Below are 23276 nucleotides of genomic sequence, written 5' to 3'. Positions count from 1 at the left end.
TATTTCAGTTCTATTCCGATTTAGGGATGCATTTGTTGTCATAAAAATGATAATAAAACTCTCGCGTAAATTATTAGTCCATCAACACTTTGTAGCTGAATACATTTTTCATAGAATTTTATATCAGTGTAATGAATGTTTCTTTTAAGACGTGAAGTATTTCCACCATAAAAACTATTGATAACTTTGGAGGAGACAACCGAAAAAACAATTCTTCTTAGAACATTTTGTGTATTTGGTATGTGATGTATGTATGAATGTGATCAATGTTTGTATATGTGGCAATTTTGTATGATAATTGACCAAAGTTTTACTCTGATCTGAATTGATGGATAAACGTTCTTTGCTTTAACGACCTCTTGATAAATCAAACCCAATAGTCCACCATCTCCTTCAAAGTATATTGTGTTTGTCATTTTTTGCAAGGGTTGAACCGGTAGGATAGTCAACATACCTGGTCTTAAGCATGTTTGCTGCCGAACATAATAATCAGGACAAGATGTGACTGTTTGAAAACAATTGGAACTGTCTTGCCCTTAATCCGAAAACATTTGTCATCTCAAGTGTAAGCGAAATCAAGGAACTAGAGAAAGTATATATAACATCCTGAATGCTCCGAAAAATAATTTGCCGCTAAATGTATGATAGATGATGTGCATTTGTACCCACACTGGTGCCCAGCAATTTGTATGAAATGACTACTTTCAACAAGTATGATCTTATTTGATTAGTGTCTAGACAGATTAACTTGTTACGAGCACCAATTCTGAGTTTCATATACTTGTAGATCCGCCAATGAATGCACGTCTGTGTTGATGTGCATATTTTCCCAGAGATTAATACATTGTTCTATGAATTCGGCACTTCTCAGTATGAAATGAAACTATATCTGTGCAACGTAGATTTTCATGATAACAACACCAAGAATAGTTTCCAATATGATTGATTGTAAAGAATCCTTTCTTTAAATTGGTTATCATAATTATTATCTCACACTTTTATTTGAGGTTTGCATTGTATTGATTTTGCTGCCCTTAAATATACGATATCAAGAACGTAAGTGTATACCTTTTATCTATCATTTAATCTATTAAAATGTGCTAGTGACGTTTCTAGTTTCTTATAAATGATTATAATGTTCTTACAGTCTAAATTGTTGGCAAGAAATAAAGAGATCTTCAACCATCATTTGCTTTGTTCCTTTGATCTGTTGTATGAAATACTTGAACAAATGGAAATATTGTACTCTTTATAGAACAAACAAATCGTATTGCAGTAATGCTGATTTAAATACATCGTTTAATCTAATGCACATCACAAATCATATTACAATTTCTTGATAGATTTTATTTTTTTAAATAAAAAGTCCCTTAACCTTTGTTGAAATTTTATTCTGTTCTTCTAAATATTTTGTATATTTTGACTAATATATTTTTATCTGAACTATAATATATGGAATTTATTTATATGTATTAACTGGTTTGAACCTGATTTATTTATTTTCATATTTTTTAGTTTTCTACTATAATTAACTTTCTTTCAATGACATTTTTAACTCAGCTGAATGCTTTGACCAAGTTGTTTTATGATTCTGGTAGAATAAGACTTAAATTTGCAGCAACCATCAATCGTTACTCTTGGTTCTTTCAGTATGTAGAACTAGTTTTCTGGTTAACCACATTAAAACGTTTCCTTCTAGCATGCCCTGCATCACAAATGTAACTATATAAATGTTTTTTTTATTCAATTTCTTTGTTCTTGTTCCAAAACGCAATGTTTCTGTGTTCGCACAGGGATTATGTTGTGGTCTGCAAGTGTACGGGGATAAAATTCAAAATTTAAAACTGACAAAGTTTTTATTATCGATATTCCAAACATAGCTGTTTTACAACTTGTTCCGCATATCCCGAATATCTTTTATATTTTCTCTTTGATTGCTTAAACTTAATAAAATAAAGAGTGATGAACCATTAAGCTGTCTAAAATTAAAAAAAAATGAACTTAAAGTTTTGAAGCATGATACATTTACAACAAATTTAATTCAGATGATATTCTTTAATGAATATCATATAGAATTTTTCAGAAATAATGTTTGGAATATATATCAGTGATATGCCAACTACCTCGATTATATTTCCTCGCAAATACGAGAAGCGAGGTAACCAGCTGTCAGTTACATTTTATTTCTCCTCAGAACAGAGCTCCTCAAACAAAGCATTTGTCACTGTGAAACAGTCAAAACAGGCGTATATCCGATATACATAGACAAAATAATTGGTATTGCTTCCAGTCCATTTCTCTGTTTCATAACAAAATAAACCAAAGCTTTTGAATAGTAGTTGATCTTAAAAACTTATAACTTGGCGTTGCTAGTGGCTAACACTTACAATAGGTATGTCGTCTATTGTGTTTCTAGCAAAATTAAAAAAGCGCATATGCTGTTTCAGAAATATGAAGTTATATTTGTTATACAATGGAATGAAAAAAAAGGTCTCTCAAAACGCTTAGAGGCAATTATCGTAGTACCAAAATGGTTCACCAATTTGTAATACCTTTTGATATCCTCTTCAAAATAAATTTGATTGCCAAGAGCTTTGTAGTGTTCAGTGGTTTTTGTGGTTCTTTTTATGATAGTGATGCCAAAACAAGTGAAAGAAAATGGGTTCATTAAAGAGACGTTGGAATTGCGATCATTAAGAACTCATTGGTATTTGTGTTCTCTACGACGAAACTGGTAGAAAAAACTCACCATCGGGACATTCCACTGGCAGCCGGCTAGATTCATATGACAGAGTATGGCTTATCAATTCTAAATAGTCTTAACTGTATCCGTTTTCATCCTTGTTTTATTTACTGCCCTATTATATATGTTATGAAAATGTGTTTATACGTTATTTTTATTCAGAATTTCTGTGTTTTCGTGCCAAAATGCATTGATCCTCCGTACGAGTAGTGGGGCTTTCGTGGTCTGCTTGAGTGCAGTTGCTTAGGGGATATAAAAATAAAAAAGAGAATTTGAAGTTTGGTGTGATTAAACCTTCGAGGATTTCAGTAATGCAAACATCACTGTAATACTCAAATTTAAAGAATTTCTCGTTTATAGTTTACACTTACAGAAAGCATTAATGAACTATAATCAAAATAAACTAGAAACTATGAAAATATACGTAAAACTTTAAAAGCACGATACAATAACAGAACGTTGAGTTTAGGCTGATATTCGGCAATGATTATCATATAGAGTATCATCAGAAATACGATTTGGAATATCCAGCAATGATATGTAACACTACTTCAAATGGAGTTACTCGCGCGGCTAATAGGAAATGTGCGGTTAACCACTTATTCCTTTCGTTACATACTCAGAAGTGCAGAACTCTTGAAATAAAGCATTTGTCACAGTGAATGTAAATACATGCAAATCAAAACAGGCGTGCATTAATTAGCGGATGTCCGATATACCTAGAAAACATAAGTGGTATTGTTTGCAGTAATGTTTACTTGTCGATGATATTTTCCTTAAAGAACCTCATAACTGAGCGGTACAAGGGTCTAGCAATTTGGCAGATATGTCTGCTTTTCTTCTCATTTCTAGAACATCATCTCCTCCTTTTGCACCTGTGCTCTAGCTAGCATGTGAAGACAGTTGAAATCCGATATGAATTCATATCGTTTTTCTGGGTTTAAAACAGAGTGTCCGCTGTAAACGACCATGAGAAAGTACCCCTGGTGGAGGATACAACTTACAAAATAGTGGAAGATAGTCGGACACATAAGCCACGGTACTTCTTTCATCTTGAACTACCTACATATTATTGTCGATTGATTAATGTTAAGAGCACAATATGTTTTTCATCAATTGCAAATTGTCATCGCCTAGTGTGAAAACACAATAGTGCGCCAAACACTTGGTTCAGTGCTGTCGTCGTAAAAACCATAATCTTAATCTATGTCTTAAATCTTAAAATTTACAACGTACTCTTTCTTTAACAAGGGTTTTGTTACTTTTGTTTACATAGCGATAAGGATGATTGAGAAATGATTGTTGGTCTAACATCAATCAAATCCGAACATATTTCATAAATATATTTCTCAATTTCTTTACGTCCCTTCGTAATGCTCATATCTGTTTTAAACATTATAATTATACTCTTATTTAAGGAATACATTAACTTGCATTCCTGCAGTTTTAAAACGAAAAATAATTGCACAACAAATTTAAATATTATTAGAGAATGAAAATACTAGTAAGTTAGTTGAAAAAATGACTTTCATGAATACTTTTTATTCGTGTAGTATTGCAAAACTATTTCATAAAGATGCTAACTATCCATGGATCCCGTATGAAGTTATGTTTGCAATCCATTGGAATGAAAAGGACGTCTACCAAAGCGTTAGGAGGAAAATATCTCTCCACCTATATGGTTCACCAATTTGTAATATGCTTTGATATTCTCTTCACAATGAATTTGCTTGTCAAGAGCAATGTAGTGTACATAGTGTTTATCGTCCATTTTGATGCAAGTATGGCCGGAACTGGTCTAAGAAGAGGGTTAGCAAACATTTGTAATCGTCTAGAAATCATTGGTATGTTCGTTCTTTTCGACCGTACTGGTTAATAAATCGCACCTTCGTGACATTCCACGGCCTACTGGCTAGATTCCTTTACAGCAAATATATTTCTCAAAATGTTATCTTGTATGTATTCATAGTGGGAACTTCTGTGTTATGAGGGATTGAAGTCATTGGGCATAGCAGTTCCCTTCATTAAACAGTTGGTCGTAAGTTTGACATCAAAGTAGTTCTTCCATCTATGTGTCATCTTATTCTATAAATATGTGGTCGTTGTTCCTTCTCACCGGAAATGTCAAATAATTGTACATAACATTAAAATGTTCGTACATGTATGTATTTTCTAAAATGAATAACTTCTTAAGATCACATTCAATAATATGAACGTTCAAAACATTACACCACGTTGACCTATGGTACTAAGGACAATTTAAAATTCGAAGAAAGAAGTGAATATTATTATTTCTTACGTTGCTTTTTTATTCCGCGAATGTCTATATATGATATTAAACATCTAATGCTGAGCTAGTCCCCGTTTTCAAGTTTGAATCTGAAAACCAACGTGACATTGTTTTTATTTTTATTATATATCCCATTGGTAACATGAATTTCATTTCAGTAATTTATCATACGGTAATTGATTTATTTACACATCGCACTCGCACGATTGTTTTCTTAACAGCTATGGTGTAAATCATGGTTTATGCAGAGCTAGGATGCAAAACAAGATGAGTTTTACTAGGATACCAGTGATCTTCGCAGGTTCATATAATTTTGAACATATAAATTTAGGGGTAGTATTCAATATTCAACTTATGCCCATACATAATGGACATCATTCACTCTATTGGTCAGTTATTTATAGCAAGTTATTCGATTTGCTTCATCGATCTTAGATCCAACTGAGACCAAATTTGATTACCAGACCAGGTAATACTAATATCAACATTTTTTTGAAATAATTTGTGGCGTTTGAAATAAAAAAAACTGTATTTGTACGATTGAAAATCTCTTTGTAGAAAATAACATATCCGTGAAATTTACTTATCATTTGTTCAATGTTAATGGAAATACTTGCCAATTTTAAACTAGAAGAGAACAAACGATCAAGTATGAATGCATGGGAATCTAACGAATGGAACAATAGGAAGTATTGTATTCACAGACAAAACATCTTGTGTATTCAGTGATTTAACAAGTATCAATTGCTCAGCAATGCGAATGCAATTTTGTACTGTTATTCCATCTACTACAATACACACACACACACACACACACACACATTACAAATGCGTCATTGGTATCTCTTCCTCTACAGTTAATGTCCATTGTTCATTTGTTGTTCCATGTCTTTCCAATATCGTATATACGCGTTTTGTTATCTTTTAAAAGTAAACGGTTTTAAGGCTAGCATCGATAAGCCATAATTAATTGTTTGTATTTATTTTTTACTAGTAGCATTAGTAATGTTGTTTTTACCAAAACAAAAGCTAGAAACAAAATGCAACCTTCAAAATCGAGGATAAAATAGGCTTGAATATTTCAAAATTAGTAAACATTTCTTTCATGAAATTTTTGATAAGCATGCTCTCATATTGACTTCTTAAACCGTCAACTGACTAATTGTTTTCAAACACCGATAAACCGCAATACTTTTAACATTTAAACCTTAAATTAACAACGAGAATTGCAAAGCCAAACTCAAAATATATTCAAATCGTCTCAAATGAGGCTGCTTCTCAGGTTTTATCTTCAATCGGCAAATAACGTTCTCCATGCAGCAATTGTACTCCGGCTTATTGTCGGCGCAACAGGTGGTTGGACTCTTATTTTCATATTTATTGGTTTTCTATAATAATAAGCTTTCTTTCATCAACATTTGTTTTACTAATTTGATTTGAATGCTTTGACCAAGTTGGTTTATGATTCTGGATCAAGTTAACAATTTAAATTTGCAGCAACCATACAATCGTTACTCTTGCTTCTTTCTTGTATCTAAAACTAGTTTCCTGGATAGCTACGTTAAAATGTTTCATTCTAATATACACTACATAAAAATGTAACCATATACATGTTATTTTGATTCTTATTTTGTTGTCCTTGTTCCTAAATGCAATGTTCCTGTGTTCACGTAGTGGTTATTTTTCGGTCCTTGTGTACTGGGATAAAATTCGAAATTAAAAAGTGACAAAAGTTTCATTGTTTCCGATATTGCAAAAGTCCCGAATATCCTTCATATATTCTCCTTAAATTTTCCCAAAAAATGATGAACCATTCACCTGTTCAAAATTACCAGTAAGTATACTGAAAACTTTGAATCTTGATACAATTGCAATTGCAGTTTAATCTAGGCGGAAATTCTGTAATCATTAACATATAGATTTTAAGAAATAATGTTTGAAATATATATCAATAATATGCTAGCTACCTCAATTATATTTCCTCGCAAATACAAGAAGCGAGGTAACCAGCTGCCAGTTTCGTTTCATTCTGATCAGAAGAGAGCTCTTTAAACAAAGCATTTGTCACTGTGAAACATGGAAGTCAAACAGGCGTATATTCGATATACATTGACAAAATAATTGGTATTGCTCCCAGTCATGTTTCTCTGCTTCATAACAAATGAACCCACCACAATACTTTTGAATATTATTTGAACTCATAACTTTGCGCCGAAGGGGCTAACACTAACAAAAGGTATGTCGTCCATTGTGTTTCCAGCAAATATAAAAAATATAGCGCATATGCTGTTTTAAAAATATGAAGTTATATTTGTTATACAATGGAAAGAAAATAAGGTCTCCCAAAACGCTTAGTGGGCAATTATCGTCGTACCAAAATGGTTCATTAATTTGTAATGCCTTTTGATATCCTCTTCAAAATTAATTTGCTTGTCAAGAGCTTTGAAGTGTTCAGTGTTTTTCTGTGGTTCTGTGGTTCTGTGGTGATGCCAAAACAGGTGAAAAAATGGGTTCATGAAACAGACGTTGGAATTGCGATCATTAAGAAATCATTGATATTTGTGTTCTCTACGACGAAACTGGTAGAAAACTCACCATCGTGACATTCTACTGGCAGCTGGCTAGATTCATTTGCAACAGCTATACTTCTCAAAATAGTATGTTTTGCTAACTTATAGTGGATACTTCAATGGAATGTGGGATTGAATCACTCAGCGTGCATGTTTTCTTTATTATTCATTTGGTTGTATGGTTGATCTGTGCGGTCTGAGTTCCTTTTTGCCGGAAGGGTTAAACGGAAACACACATTACAGTTAAACGATCGTACATGTGTATGTCTTCATGAACGAATTTCAATTATGTTCAAAATGTTCAAAACATATCTAATGCATGTAGACAAATGCTAAACGTTGATATTTGGTAATATCTCTTCTAAAACAGCTCTCCGTGTAATATACGTATTTTCATCACAGTTAATATCATTGATCAATAAGTTTGGTAACAATTGCCAATTTAAAACAGTTTTCTAAAAGAACAAATGATCAATACCGTTCGCAAGAAACGAATGGAACACCAGGAAGTGTCGTTGTAAAAGACAAAACCTCTTGAAAGGATAAGCATGAATTAATATTGACTTGTTAAACCTTCGAATGACCAAATGTTTTCAAACACCGATAAACCTCTATACTTAAAAATTTAAACTTTACATGTACTAAGAGAATAGCAAGGCCCTGTTTTCCGCTTGAATGTCAGCGCAACAGTTGGCTCGCCCCTTGATATATGCATAAATTGTCTTCTGAAGGGTCGCAAGTTCTTTGCCTTAGGAATGCCATCTCTGTGAAATTCGGCATCATACATCTGTTCATGTTCATCGATTTCACCGGATATGAGTTCTTTTGAATTTGTTCTGGAAGAGTTCCCTCTTCGCATAACGACATTCAAAACGAAAATAGAATGGGCGCGAATATTTCAGAAAGGTTATGCATTTTAATGAAAACATTGAGTAGTTCAAAATTAAACCTCTAAAATAAAATATTTAAATCTTGAATTAACTGTAAGAAAGCCTAACCATATATTTCATCGTCTTGATATGAGGCTACTTTTCATGTATTACCTTTCAGTGGCTCATAACGTTCTCCATGCAGCAATTGTACTCCGGCTTAATGTCAGTGCAGTAGCTGGTTCGCCTCTTGAAATATGCATAAATTGTCTTTCTAAAGTTGTTTCCCTTTTGAATGCCATGTCTGTGAAATTCTGCATAATCATACAATACTTTTTCATAGAACACATCGCAAGTATAAACCTTGCGGGATCGGTTTGGTTTACTAAAACAATTGTTTGTGCAACACCAGAAGCAATATTGGACGAATTTGAAGATTTTCTGAACAAGCATAACAAGAAAATGTTCTTGTCAGTTATTTTATTAATTAAATATGTGTGTATACTAGTGTTGGGAATCGGTTGCAATTTTACTATCGATGATCGGTTCCACTCAAGTAACCGATTATCGATAGTACAATCGGTTTTTAAAATACTAGATAGTACCTGATTGTAGTTTTATTCATGTACAGTATTAAACTCTAAATCATTATATGCATACCTTATGTCTATGATTGAAGTTATTAAGTGTTGTTGTATAGAAAATAGTTCATTTTCTTGCTCATTGTGGCTTTCATCAGCCATTTTGTTAAAGATAACATCTGAACACTAACTGATTTTTTTTTTCGATAATCGATTTTAGCTAAATACTATCAATTGTCGCCGATTTCAGGCCCAACCAATCGATTTTCGATTATAATCGATCATCGGAACATCACTAGTGTATACAGACATTACTCACTACGTATTTTGTGACCAATTAATCATCTTACAGGTTCTCAATCTTCTCAATGGTTTTTTAAGCACATTCTTCTAATTCTGTTATTGGCTCATTTGTACTCGACAGAGCTTAATCAAAAATCCCTTATCACTTATCCATACCTTAGGTTACTCGTATGGCAAAAACATATGCTCATAACAAACGTTATGAGAGAATGCAGGAGATAATTGTTTGTTTCGATGTGTGATGGTAATATATTTCATTATTTAAAACGTAAATCGCAACGATTATAACTAAAGAATATGCCAATCTCACGAATTCACAGTTTATTATTATAATAAAAAAAACATGTTTTTATGTAAATACTATCTTAATTGACACGACAACACATTCATTTTACCACCAAATTGTCATGATATAATGTTAATCACATGTTATGATACAGTGCTGGTATTGAACGGATAGAAAAAAGTTAACTCTGATCTGATAACGTGAACTTTGTTTGCAACTTGATATGATGAACCATTGATATTTACACCACCTCAAGGTTGGTGCGAACGGACTATATTAGCGAAATATGTCTTATTAACACGGCCTTTAGAATGACCATAAGACCGGTAGACCTACAAAGTAGAACTTGAATAAAAGACGAACTGGAACCTTGCTTTAATCATTTTGATATGTTCTAGACGAGCGAATCTTCTGGAGAACACACGCCATTGAAATAATATAATTGATTTAGCCTGCTCATTGATATCAATGGAAGAAAGAATGTATGCCATTGGTATTCAAATACACACCAGAGCGCAACATTTTTTAACTTTTAATTGCTGCTATGATTAGTTGCGATATTTCCCATCGTAAAGCAATGAAGCAAGGCCTTGTAGTCAATCGTGACTTAAATTGCATGATGATTACCTACGATTGTACAGAATTCGAGCAAAAAATATATAAAACGGGGCCATATGTAACTTATTCACCACTGATTTGGTAAGACATAGGAAATATGTGCTGAAATCGTGAAAGTAAAAGACAGTTTTTAATTTTTTTTAATCTGATTTAATCTTTTCTATTAAGGTCTGATCTTTTTCGGCACCACGAGTTCCACAAAGCACGATCTATTATAGCATTTTGCGTTCAAAGGTGGAGGTAAGGATACGAAATTATATATGTATACAATATATGCTTCATAGGGCTTTTGAAACACTTAAACACGATTTTTGCCACTTTTGAAAGGCTATACATGTGATTTATAACTATCTACAATTCAGTAATATCTGCTACTATTGCCTTATAGGGAGGAGATCGAAACAAGGACCCACTGAAACACGGTCTGACACGCTTACCACTCGCCTATTACCACCGATAACGTCTGATGCCCTAGTATACGTTGTTTGCTGCGTTAAACAGTATATCATTGCAACGCGTTAACCATTATGTTTATGATATAAATAACCATATAAAGAAACATAAGCTCACATTCAAGTTTGTTTTAATAAATGGCTGTAACTAATAGCTCTAAAGTGTGCTTAATAAAGACTCGTCGTGAGTTTAACTCATAGCAATTAATGACAAATGATAAAATATTCATACTAAATATTAGTTACTTTTTAATGTTAATTGTTAGATTGTGCGATAAACACGTGCTTATAATGGTATCAAAACTTTATCCATTTTACGCAGTTTGATTATCGATATGAATTTGCACTAAAGATTGTTTCTTGAAGTTGATCAAAATCGAAAGTAAATTAAGATAGTAATTAATGGAAAATGTCAACATGTTCCTTTTTGATGAGTTTCCTTGAATGAGATTTTTTGTTTTTGTGTTCTGTGTCTTTGGTGTTAACCCACTGCCACTAAACCGGGTTAATGTTTAATCTGTTTGCTACTGAGCTTGTTTCTGTAGTCTTTACATAATTTATCAAAATAGATTTGTGCACGGAGAATGACACTTTTAAATCGTATCTTACATTTATTACATTAGTATTTGGTTAAAAAAGTAAAATGAAAGATTCGATCAGAAAGTGTTGTTTCTATTAATATAAGGACCGACATTTATTTTTATGTTTTATGTAATAAACAATTAATATTAAACGTTAAATGCAATTTTTATTGGTAACCCGAATAATACAGTAGTATAATAGAAACTACACAGACTCATCAAGCAGCTAACACTAAACAATGAAAAACCTTAAAGATTTTAACAAGTAATAATGCTTTGACTGATTTGAAATTTTAAAAAAAGCTATAGTTTGAATGATTTCATATTGGATACATATGCTTATGATGTCAATATGCAATTATATAAATAGAGCGTGACGTCACACCGTTGCGTTTATCGCCAAACCGGCGTCAAAGTACCATATTGTGGCTCCACTGTAAATAGTTCCCTGAATGACATACAAATGGCAAAATGTATTTGTAGCAATACTGTTATGCTACATTGTTTGATTGTGCATAATACTTCGAACCATCACACAGTTACAGGGGACATTGAAGTGGACACCATATAACAGAAGATGACAAATGTAACGATGTGTAATTTTTACAAATAGGCAATCATACAGGTTTTTTAACGTCTGATAAATATTCTCTGTTTGAAGTAACGAGCATTCTGTGTTTCTCAGCTCGCATTGCTACTTTGTTTTGCACACATGAGCTGAACATGCATACAATGAACATAAACTTTAATATTAGCTATATACAAAATGTAAGCTCTCTCCGAAAACACAATTCTGCATATTTCTACGACAACGAAGCAAAACTGTCATACAAGAATGATGGTTTTCTTTCATTACTACCAGGTAAATGTTAAGCCTGCACACATGGTAAATTATATGAATTAAGGCATCTAACAGCACTCTTGTGGTTGACAATAAATCCTCTATCTTTTTAAAAATCTGTACTTATTTTTCACGATATAACAGACTGATTAGGCATAAATAAAATAAGAAAACAAATTTCTGTGTTCTACAGTATGGATTATTTTCGGTCCTAAGAAGATGATTTGTGTGCTTGGAATTATGACAAGAACAAACATGAACGGTGGGTCATACCTTGCTTTGATTAACAAATCCCTACTTTTGTAGTTATTTTGGAAGTAAATGTGTGATAGGATATCTGATGTTCAAGCATAAGTTAAATAATAAAAAAACGAAGTGTATGATTGTGGGTTCTTGTGGGTCGGAGAAAACAGTTGTTGAAGTGTTTTAATAAACTGATTTTTTATGACAACTGAAGTGTTTGCGGCATGGATAATGGCTGACAGCTACAGTTTAAGTCAGTATGTTGAAGTATTTCTTCTTTTTAAATGCAGTTATACAATTTATTGTTGCTCTAAATCCCTGAATCAATGTACACTTTCAATAAAGTCACGTGCCGGTCCTCAAACTTGACCTGGAGGTCGGGTGTGACCAGGGGTCATTAGTCCAAATGCCAAAGTCATGATGATATTGAACGTGATAATCTTGTCCGAGCGTTGTCTTGGCATTGCATGCACTGAAGGTCTTCAAACTTGACGTGGAGGTTGGGCGTCACCAGTAGATGACCACGATTTAATTTAAGGCCATCAGGTCAAATTAGCTGACATTTTGGTCCATGCTAAATTTGTTCAATTGTCTAAATATTCCAGACATCATGGTGCTCAGAGGTGGGGGCATAATGAATGACAAACATATCTTGTGTCATATTTGATTAACATCTTAAGTATATCTGATAAATCTGATCATAATAAATGTGTTTCTGATGATGTAAAAATACCAAGCCAGGTGAGATAAGGTATTCAAATCTGATTTAGTAATGTGGTATTTAAGCTCGATCAATGGAGCCATTTATTTGGAAAATGCATTACTTTCTTGTTTTTACTGTTGTTAACAATCAGTATTCGAACGCTCCAAGTACTTGATTGACAACGATGATAATTATATGAAATTGTGTTTTATTCTATTACTTTTAACTTTTTATAATGGCTGTGAGCATTACCCTTAGGTAATAAATCATACTAATTTTTACATTTAAATTCAATCAGTACCACATGGGAACGCTGTCCAAGATAAGTATTTTGAGAATATTTTTTTCATGTGAATACGGGATACATTCATTGTTACAACTATAGTAAAGAAGGTCAATAAATATTTCATACAAATGGAGAGACGGAGAAAGATCTTTATTTTTACATTAAACAACATTAGATGAAGTTCTCGGTATATATTACAATAAATCGTAGACGTACACATTGGGCAGCTTTCCTTTTCGTAAAGCCATCTACAATATTACCACACACTTCGTAAGGTCAGCTCATTTTGCCGTTGGCGACATTTCATAGACAACTTTAATACCTATAATAGCATGTTATGCTTTACTGACTTGGTCAAAATAATTTGCATTGTACATCCAAAAAGGGCACACTTATTCAGAAAGTTGCGTACTCATACCTTTGACAAACGCCGAATGTGTATTTCGTTTTTGCTGACGATAATTTTCTTCTTCATATATTGTAAGAATTTGATATGGAAATAATACAATAAACGAAGTATATTTGTATATTTCATCAACATCTATGTGGACACACATCGTTTTAAGATTAAAAAGAACTATTCTCAAATTGTATTGGTATACAACTTGTATTTGTTATATGGACAAGTATTATCTGTTCTCGAGCGGTTAGTTGTGCGTATTTTTTGACTACCGTACATATTATATCCGATCTTCGCTAAATAGCAAGGATTTGGAATTATCATCTAAATACCAGCTATAACTCGTTGCAATTCTCTTACAACCCCGTCTAAGCTAAGTCACTTTGTATGATATTTAACAAATAAATATGTAAAACACAACTTCATATGAAGACTGAAGTCATTTTTAACACCTTCACAAAATAGACGAGCATTCGTATCGGCTCATCACTTGTCAGAATGGCTGAACAATATAATGTTATCATATTATATAAGTCTGGCATTGGGCCATTAAGAATTCTGAGGAATACGTGAAGAGGTAATATGTGGGGGAAAGTAAAATAAATACCGACATTTTAACACCTAAAATGTTTGTTTTTTGAATATGCATTTTTTGTATTTGAATTAATAATTACCGAGGGCTGCATTCGTTGTCATAATGAATGCCAATACACCTCTTGGGTTCTGTATTAAACGATTCGTTAACGAATTGTCTATCGTCTTTTTGAGGATATACGTAATGTGTATTCCAAAATATTGCCAACATAACTTCACACATAATTTATATATATCAAAGAATTCGTGATTTTGATGTAACGTCTAATTAAATGTCTACCACGTTTTCTTTGAAATAGTTTTGTACAGAAATATAAACAATTAACTAATTTCATTACTTTTCGAATTTAAATGAACTATAGAATGCAAGTGGTAAATAAATAACGATATTTTACGAGTTATCAAGGAGCATAAAAAGTGTTTTTCGGTTATTTTTAGACACAAAAACCAAACTAATTCTGTTACATTAACTTGTTCATTATACATTGGTTCATATTTAACTACCCTTATTCACAGGCATAACTGCTAGTTAAAGGTACAAATGGCACAAATGTATGCGTATAATTTAAGAAAAACAGACATAGATACTTAAAATGAACCATTTGTCCAGCGTATAGGACACTCATTATAATTTAACATGGGGACAAATTGTTGAAAGATATCCAAAAACTTTGACCAATGTGCTTACAATCTTTATATTTCTATCATGATTACGATCATAAACAAATACAGTGCAATCGCAAATTTAATTTATATTAATAAAATGTATTTATTATCGGAATTGATAATGTAAAATTCGGTTGTGAGGTAGATTTTGTAGGGTACTGTAGTTTATATAAGTTTTACATTTTCCTCGAGGAAATTACAATTATCGGGTTATGTACTGATTTGGGAAATCATTCGATAAGCAAGTGGGGTACGGAGAGGATCGTGTCATTGTACACTAGTAGCGTGTTTTATTATTGTGAACACTATTTTTTTTTTTGGACATTGGAAATTTAGAAATTAAATACTTAATATTGCTATTTAATTTAATAAGCCACTGCCAGGCTATGTTTGGGGGGAAGGAAAGGCAGTGTTTTGAGGAAGGAGTCGGAGGCCGGTCGTAGCGACACACCGGAAGGAGGAGCTGGCATGCCACGTGGCCAGGGAGAACAAGCTTTGTTTCATTTTCTCGCCGCGCTGGTCCACCGCCAACGGCCACCGTGACGTCAGCGATTTCCGGCCAAGGCTACTTCTCCAGTCCTGCGTTCTCCAATCGAGCGACATCCATGGTCATGGTTAGGGATAGACAGCAGCTTTTTCGCCCCTACCACCCTTACCAAGCGAGGTCCAACGCCAACACCAACGCCATCTGTTTCGGTTGCGGACGGAAAGGACACTTCCGGCGGGAGTGCGAGCTGGTCGGCGGGTCGTCTGTCAAACGAGAGAGCGGCATCGGAGGGCCTAAACAATGATAAGTATTTTCATGATGATAGTGACTGTTTGGGTGAAATGAGAATGAGATGAGAAAATAAGGTTTTTATCATCGTATTTCGTAGTTATTGTAAAATAACTTACGTAAAGATATTATTTGAAAATTTGTGTTTCTTATACCATTTACATCTGATGTAAATGAGGTTCGTACACTGTGTGCGAAGTATAACATAATATGTTTAGTCCCTTGGACAGTTCCGCTTGTATCAGATACTTGCGAAGTCGTACTCTGAGTGCGAGGATTATTTTATGCATTGCAGAATATAGATGCAGGTTTTGAAGATCCGTGTTCTTCCGATTTAGTTACGTTTGCTAAAAATGGTCTCATAAGAGAAAATTCTAGACCTGTCGTTCAAAAATGTGCATTTTCTGTAGAAGTTATGAAATGTATTGTACACCATTTTGGAAGTTCAGAGGCATTGGCTGACATTCGTTTTGTAACTATGTGCCTAATAAGTTTTTCAGGTTTTTTAAGATTTAATGAACTGGCTTCTATAAAAAGATCAGATTTATCCATTCTTGAAGATTGTGTTAAAATATTCATAAGGTAAAGCAAAACAGATCAACTACGTCATGGTGAAACGGTGACAATATCTAGAACAAACTTATTGTTGTGTCCAGTATCATATTTGGAAAAATATCTTATAACAGTTAGTATTGAGGAAAGTTCCACAGAATATATTTTTAGAAATATCATGTGTTGTCAAAAATCAAAAAGATGTGTATTATCGGGTGTAAAACCCATGTCGTATAGTAGAGCCAGGGAAAGGTTTTTATCATCGTATTTCGTAGTTATTTTAAAATAACTTACGTAAAGATATTATTTGAAAATGTGTGTTTCTTATACCATTTACATCTGATGTAAATGAGGTTCGTACACTGTGTGCGAAGTATAACATAATATGTTTAGTCCCTTGGACAGTTCCGCTTGTATCAGATACTTGCGAAGTCGTACTCTGAGTGCGAGGATTATTTTATGCATTGCAGAATATAGATGCAGGTTTTGAAGATCCGTGTTCTACCGATTTAGTTACGTTTGCTAAAAATGGTCTCATAAGAGAAAATTCTAGACCTGTCGTTCAAAAATGTGCATTTTCTGTAGAAGATATGAAATGTATTGTACACCATTTTGGAAGTTCAGAGGCATTGGTTGACATTCGTTTTGTAACTATGTGTCTAATAAGTTTTTCAGGTTTTTTAAGATTTAATGAACTGGTTTCTATAAAAAGATCAGATTTATCCATTCTTGAAGATTGTGTTAAAATATTCATAAGTAAAAGCAAAACAGATCAACTACGTCATGGTGAAACGGTGACAATATCTAGAACAAAACTCATTGTTGTGTCCAGTATCATATTTGGAAAAATATCTTATAACAGTTGGTATTGAGGAAAGTTCCACAGAATATATTTTTAGAAATATCATGTGTTGTCAAAAATCAAAAAGATGTGTATTATCGGGTGTAAAACCCATGTCGTATAGTAGAGCCAGGGAAAGGTTTTTATCATCGTATTTCGTAGTTATTTTAAAATAACTTACGTAAAGATATTATTTGAAAATGTGTGTTTCTTATACCATTTACATCTGATGTAAATGAGGTTCGTACACTGTGTGCGAAGTATAACATAATATGTTTAGTCCCTTGGACAGTTCTGCTTGTATCAGATACTTGCGAAGTCGTACTCTGAGTGTGAGGATTATTTTATGCATTGCAGAATATAGATCTTTCCGTTCAGGGGGTGCTACGGCGGCTGCTAATGGGGGTGTCCCTGAACGATTGTTCAAAAGGCATGGCAGATGGAAATCTGAAAATGCAAAAGATCGTTAAGTCAGGGAATCGGATGACACTAAGAAATTTGTATCTCTTAATCCTGGTTTATAGATTACATGAATTGTTATACAATTTAGGTATATTTCATTCATTGATATATTTTTGACTGTTGTTTACGCACCCGTTCTTTTACTGTCGATAAAATACCCCGCTTGTTGGCACACCTATATTGTATTCCTTTGTTTGTCTTTACTTAAGGTTAAGATAATAAATATTTTATGTTTGGCATAAAATGAAATGAAATAGAAAACATAAATGTATTTATTATCGGAATTGATAATGTAAAATTCGGTTGTGAGGTAGATTTTGTAGGGTACTGTAGTTTATATAAGTTTTACATTTTCCTCGAGGAAATTACAATTATCGGGTTATGTACTGATTTGGGAAATCATTCGATAAGCAAGTGGGGTACGGAGAGGATCGTGTCATTGTACACTAGTAGCGTGTTTTATTGATTACAAAAAATGGTATACAAATAGATGATTGTTTCTGTGTTATTAACGCATATTTATTTTTCAGTTTGGTATTGTTTGTGTTACCAACGTACGAATGGGAGTTTATTCGTGTAGAGGGCTGTGAGTGGCATTGATTCCGGACATTACTACAATGCAGAAGCATTCATCACTGTGTATAGGAACATTGAGCCATTCACCATGTTATGGCTATTCAGGGAATCAGTGCCTGTGTGAATGTTATTGAATTGTCAGAATATACAAAATAAAATACCCCGCTTGTTGGCACACCTATATTGTATTCCTTTGTTTGTCTTTACTTAAGGTTAAGATAATAAATATTTTATGTTTGGCATAAAATGAAATGAAATAGAAAACATAACTTTACTTATTATTTAAAGGTATGATATGACTATTTTTAGACTAGTATTTAAAAACATAGTTAGACTATGTATTAGTATTTAAACCTATTTCACGACTATTTTGTAGTATATATAAGAATAGTTCGACTATGTGTTATTATTTATATGTTAAGTTAACCTGTTATTTGTGAGTATTCATGTAGCATGACTATTGAATATTATTTATAAGTATAGTAAAACTATGTTTTAGTATTTATACGTTTACTACAACTATTTTGTTAGTATTTTTACGTATTGTGAGTAAGAATTTTTGTAAGTAAGAAAACCTAGAGTAGTATGGCTATTTGTGATAAGTTAAAAGAAGAGTTGTATGACGATTTGTTAGTATTTATGCATAAAATAAGACCTTTTGTAAAAGATGGAATAGGCATTTTACTTTTAAACTCATTTTAAACTTTTAACAAAAGTACACAATTGAAGGATTCTTCTCGTCTTGAATGTATTAAAAATAGTTAGTGTTTCATATCGGAATTTATTGAAATAATGGAGTGTGCTCAATTAGTTTCAAGCCAGTGGAATTGATAAACGAAACTTCACTATTTATTATGTCTAGTTAATCAGAGATGCGCCGGATAATGCTTGCATTTGTTGATTCGCATGTTTCCGTAGTGACAAATGCATTGTTTAAAGAGATCGGTTCTACGGAATATGAAATGGAACTGGCAGATGTTCTAACTCGTATCTCGTGTTAAGCGCGTGCATAATCTTGACTTCAGATGAGAGATTGTTGTGTATCAATGGTTGACTTTATCCTACTTCATCATCTCATTTCTTTTACTATTTATTTTGATTTAAAAAATCTTTCTTTCATAGAAGAAAGTCGGCATAAATTAAAAAAAAACTTAATTGAAACTGAAACTCAATTTCATTTATAGGATGTGACGAGCGATTTAATGTTTGAAGGTGATTTTAAATGAACTAACTAGTGCTTCAAGGTGTTTGTCGGAGTGTTGGCATACCATGTGCATTTTATTGATGGGAGTGTATTTTACAGTTGAAGTTGTACATTTTCTTACACTTTATTATGTTCTGAGACGAATGCAAGATATTTGGAGTAAATCGGTTTAAATAAGTTATAGTATATTTTTGGATTATGTATCGCCTATTTATTTTATATTAAGGTTTGTGATAAATGATTATTTTCCAATAATGTTTGTCTTAATTCTGTTCTTGATGAGGTAGGGGCATATGATTGTGATCGTAAACCTAACAGTCGCCAGCCAGTGTGTGTGTGTGTATAGCCACGAAGGAGGACTCTGGCTCAGAAAGAAACATAAATTAAAGGCGATCTTTTTTTCATTTCCCGACGGTTGACATATCCCACTTATTTCCAACAGAAAAGTTGCGCATTGTTGGTATTGAATTTATATTACGTGTTGCATCAACCATAAATCTGGAGATTTTAATATTTGTTTTACACTGAAATTAAGCACTGAAAATTAATTATGATGGCAATTGGGAGAGCTCATTTGTTACATATTACTCTTAGTTTATGTTGTTGTCTTTAATCAATAGTATACATGTTTTCCATTAGTCCTATACAACAGCAAACAATCCGCATGTACTGCAATATTGAAATTTTCTTCTATCATGATTATGGAGATTATAATAATATTGATGATCTTCTAAAACTACCACACAATCATGTTTATGTGCATTTGTTACACTTCACACTGCAGCCAGTTTAAAATGCAGCTAGCCAAGACTTAAGTTCAAAATACCTATGATAGAAAATAATATTGCCGCAAAGAGATATTAGAATAAGTACTCGTTTTTCTTTTGATTACTCGACGTTTAAAATTTCGTAACTCCTTTACATGATAAATGTTTGAAACGTGTGTAAATGTTTGGTTAATTTTAATGTTGCCCGACGGTAATGAATGCATTTTCGAGAAGCATATGTCGAGTTTCATATATTTCCTGCAAAACAAATATGGTCGGCTATAGCTAAGACATGATTTGGACTGTTCACAAGAAAATACTTATATGTATTTCTCTTTTATGAAAATGTATATAGAGGAAGTCCCGTTACTAAAATGTAAGTTTTTAAAAAAACAACAACAACAAAAAACAAACAAACTAAAATGTAGCCTACATGAAATATAAATACCAACTGAACATTTATATAATTATATGCTATAGTTTTTCTTGAACCATTCATTAGACGACAGAGAACTCCTTTACGATTTCTAAGGTAGGCCATCACTAAGAATTATTTAATACTATCCACAAGGAACATTCTTACATTTATTTTTAGAAAACGAAAATAAACGTATCTGCATACAATTCATTATCTTAAGTCATTATTTTTTCTTCAGTGAGAAATGTCTGTTGAGCACTGTCTTCCTAATGCGATTCTCTTGTTTTCCTTTTGCAATGCATACCGAAAAACAAATCTTATATACTATTTTCAGGTAAACAGAAAAATATACCGGAACCATTTTACTATATCTTTAGTTACAGAAGGGAAGGTCTTAATTTCCAAGTACGGCATAACTCAATACGACCTAAAATAGCACTTAAACATTACTGAACGCGTGTTCTAAATACCTTTCTCTAAACCAGCAACAATCTGCAGCACATGCAAAATCAACTATGTACCTCATGTCCCTAAGCAAAGGTTACGTAGCAAAGCATAGTACCATTTGATGAACTAAGATTCCACGTAGTTCTGGAACGATAATATAACTAATATTATTTCGTATTCTGAATGCAACAGTCATGAACAAAAATGCATTGTCGAAAGAGAGCTGCTCTACAGCTGTTTTATTTCGATGTTCGTATTAACAGCTCGAGGAATCTTTACTTTGTATCGGAGAGTGTGGCTTATCATTTCTGGATACTCTTTATCGTATCCGTTTTCTCCTATTTTGTTTTCGCTTTTCATTGTTTTTTGTTTCACTGCCCTTTTATATATGTTCAGAAATAATTGTACATTTCTTAATATATCATTAAATCGGAATATGTTAATGACGTTTCAAGTTAACTTCACAAGCCCAAATCTGTTTGAAAGTTTGAATTGTTTGTAAGAAGTAGGCATTAAGAGATTTGTGCCTTTGATCAATTGTATCAAGTACTTAAACTAATGGAAATAGTGTACTCCCAATAGTAAAAACAAATCGCATTGCAATTTGATTTTCAATTGCCTATATCTTCTTAATGATCATTTTGAAGCACATAGTTCTCATTCCGTAATTGGCGCATTTGTACTCGACAAAGCTTAATCATATATGCTTGATCACTTATCCATACCTTGGGCTATTTGTGTGGCCTATATATCTGTTTATAGTGAGCGAATGTAACGAGAGAATGTATATAATAATTGTTTGTTTCAGAGTCAGATGGTTATATATTTCACTGAGTGACAACCAAAACCTATATTTCTTTGAAATACATACGTTTGGTGTTAACGGAGTCATGTAAAGAGATTTAAATGAACATGATTAATGTTATCAAACGCTTTGTTATTCGTCTGGCATTTGATCGATTTGGTAAGATCTTATTTAGTCAACATGATAGCATTTTGGTTATGTCTATCAATACTGTTTTTTTATATCCATTAGCTAATTTTAAGTACGTTAACTAATTCAAAGATAAAATGGGTTTATTGTCAATGCTGCATTTTATTTTATTGAAATTTATGCAAAATAGCATGCACTTGCTATTAATCGGGGTTGCACATGAGCAGCGCAGTATCATGTAAAAATACCTTAAACTTCAGCCCTGAACTTTCTGATAATATTCTTATGTTGGAATACGCAAGTTTGTTAAGCTTCTGTATTTACAATAGCAATGACATTTTACACTATTGACATTATTTTTTAAAAATGTTCGAAAGACAGAGAGGAAAATTATAAGTTTCTATCTATCTCGAGGATCAATTCTTATAATGCTTTATCTACTACTTTCATATGTGAATTTTCAATGTATTTTCATGAAGAATATACTTGAACTAAACAGTTATTCGGTTCATCTGATAAAGCCAAAATACCAGCTTAAAGCTTTGCTATAAATATTTATCAGGGTAGACATTCAAGACGTGACAAACCACACTATATTGATAGTTTTATGGTATTTAGATAAATATTGTGTTTGCCCCATTTAACATTATGCCATACTCACCCGTTAACCTTTATTTCTTGATATATTAAAGCACTAAATGAAACAAACAAGAAAACCCCCAAAACAAGCTCGATTGAAAGCATGGCTTTAAGGTGTAGCATTTAAGCATGTTTTGATTCATGGTAATAATTTATTGTTCGTTCTTTTATATTGTTATCTAACATATTGCGCTATGAACCTTAGTTTGTCATGGTAAACAAACGTAATACATTACACGCAGTATTTATATCGATATTAATTTGCTCTGTTTTTTGAAGTTTTATTTAAGTCTTAATTGAATTTAGAAAGTATTAATGGGTAAAATCTAGATATTCCTTTTTATGAGTCAGCAAAACAGATTTGCGCACTGTAACTGACATTAACTTTTGGAAAATAGTAATGCTCGATACGATAAAAACTATTTTATCTATCAATATTCAAATCGAAACATATTGATATGTAAATAATCTGTAACTCCGAATTAAAAGATATACCTTACACAAACAAACCCAGTAACCAGCAATAAACGATGAACTAAGTTCAATATTTTGTTTCTGACAAGTAAACTTACTTTCGACAGTTTTGAAATGTATGATTCGGAATATAAACTCCGAACACTTACATTCCGCGAAAT

The 23276-nt window shown here is 32.6% G+C and overlaps 1 protein-coding gene across 1 annotated transcript in view; it reads left to right on the top strand.

The window, feature by feature from the left end:
- Positions 1-23276, top strand: part of LOC128240333 (innexin unc-9-like) — a 361166-nt gene that overhangs the window by 22840 nt on the left and 315050 nt on the right. The window lies entirely within an intron of this gene.

The sequence above is a fragment of the Mya arenaria genome, chromosome 7, assembly GCF_026914265.1.
Source record: "Mya arenaria isolate MELC-2E11 chromosome 7, ASM2691426v1".
Taxonomy (NCBI): Eukaryota; Metazoa; Mollusca; class Bivalvia; order Myida; family Myidae; genus Mya; species Mya arenaria.
Note: the sequence above shows the minus strand (reverse complement) of the source record. Positions and strands in the feature narration are given on the sequence as shown.